This window comes from Cherax quadricarinatus, chromosome 62 (assembly GCF_038502225.1).
Source record: "Cherax quadricarinatus isolate ZL_2023a chromosome 62, ASM3850222v1, whole genome shotgun sequence".
In the NCBI taxonomy this organism is placed as follows: Eukaryota; Metazoa; Arthropoda; class Malacostraca; order Decapoda; family Parastacidae; genus Cherax; species Cherax quadricarinatus.
Window position 1 is genome coordinate 10,667,670 of NC_091353.1, and position 2,059 is coordinate 10,669,728.

Sequence of the window (2,059 nt, forward strand, 5' to 3'; positions counted from 1 at the left end):
ACAGCCAGGAGTCTTGAAGACAGCCACGGGTCTTAAAGACAGCCAGGGGTCTTGAAGACAGCCAGGGGTCTTGAAGACAGCCACGGGTCTTAAAGACAGCCAGGGGTCTTGAAGACAGCCAGGGGTCTTGAAGACAGCCACGGGTCTTAAAGACAGCCAGGGGTCTTGAAGACAGCCAGGAGTCTTGAAGACAGCCACGGGTCTTAAAGACAGCCAGGGGTCTTGAAGACAGCCAGGGGTCTTGAAGACAGCCACGGGTCTTAAAGACAGCCAGGGGTCTTGAAGACAGCCAGGAGTCTTGAAGACAGCCACGGGTCTTAAAGACAGCCAGGGGTCTTGAAGACAGCCAGGAGTCTTGAAGACAGCCACGGGTCTTAAAGACAGACATGGGTCTTGAAGACAGCCAGGGGTCTTGAAGACAGCCAGGGCTCTTAAAGACATCCATGGGCTTTGAAGACAGCCAGGGGTCTTGACGACTGCCAGGGGTCTTGAAGACAGCCAGGGGTCTTGAAGACAGCCAGGCGTCTTGAAGACAGCCACGGGTCTTGAGGACATCCATGGGTTTTGAAGAAAGCCAGGGGTCTTGAGGACATCCAGGGGTCTTGAAGACATTCAGGGGTCTTGAAGACAGCCAGGGGTCTTGTAGACAGCGAGGGGTCTTGAAGACATCCAGGGGTCTTGAAGACATCCAGGGGTCTTGAACACAGCCAGGGGTTTTGAAAACAGCCAGGGGTCTTGAAGATAGCCAGTGGTCTTGAAGACAGCCACGGGTCTTGAAGACAGTCAGGGTTCTTGAAGGCAGCCAGGGGTCTTGAAGATAGCCAGTGGTCTTGAGGGAATCCAGGTGTCTTGAAGACAGTCAGGGGTCTTGAAGATAGCCAGGGGTCTTGAAGACAGTCAGGGGTCTTGAAGACAGCCAGAGGTCTTGAAGACAGCCAGAGGTCTTGAAGACAGCCAGGGGTCTTGAAGACAGCGAGGGGTCTTGAAGACAGCCAGGAGTCTTGAAGACAGCCAGGGGTCTTGAAGACAGCCAGGGGTCTTGAAGACAGCCAGAAGTTTTGAAGACAGCCAGGGGTCTTGAAGACACCCAGGGGTCTTGAATACAGCTAGGGGTCTTGAAGACACCCAGGGGTCTTGAAGACAGCCAGGGGTCTTGAAGACAGCCAGGGGTCTTGAAGACAGCCAAGAGTCTTGAAGACAGCCAGGGGTCTTGAAGACAGCCAGGGGTCTTGAAGACAGCCAGGAGTCTTGAAGACAGCCAGGAGTATTGAAGACAGCCAGGGGTCTTGAAGACAGCCAGGGGTCTTGAAGACAGCCAGGAGTCTTGAAGACAGCCAGGGGTCTTGAAGACAGCCAGGGGTCTTGAAGACAGCCAGGAGTCTTGAAGACAGCCAGGAGTCTTGAAGACAGCCACGGGTCTTAAAGACAGCCAGGGGTCTTGAAGACAGCCAGGAGTCTTGAAGACAGCCACGGGTCTTAAAGACAGCCAGGAGTCTTGAAGACAGCCAGGAGTCTTGAAGACAGCCACGGGTCTTAAAGACAGCCAGGGGTCTTGAAGACAGCCAGGGGTCTTGAAGACAGCCACGGGTCTTAAAGACAGCCAGGGGTCTTGAAGACAGCCAGGGGTCTTGAAGACAGCCACGGGTCTTAAAGACAGCCAGGGGTCTTGAAGACAGCCAGGAGTCTTGAAGACAGCCACGGGTCTTAAAGACAGCCAGGGGTCTTGAAGACAGCCAGGGGTCTTGAAGACAGCCACGGGTCTTAAAGACAGCCAGGGGTCTTGAAGACAGCCAGGAGTCTTGAAGACAGCCACGGGTCTTAAAGACAGCCAGGGGTCTTGAAGACAGCCAGGAGTCTTGAAGACAGCCACGGGTCTTAAAGACAGCCAGGGGTCTTGAAGACAGCCAGGAGTCTTGAAGACAGCCACGGGTCTTAAAGACAGCCAGGGGTCTTGAAGACAGCCAGGGGTCTTGAAGACAGCCAGGAGTCTTGAAGACAGCCAGGAGTCTTGAAGACAGCCACGGGTCTTAAAGACAGCCAGGGGTCTTGAAGACAGCCA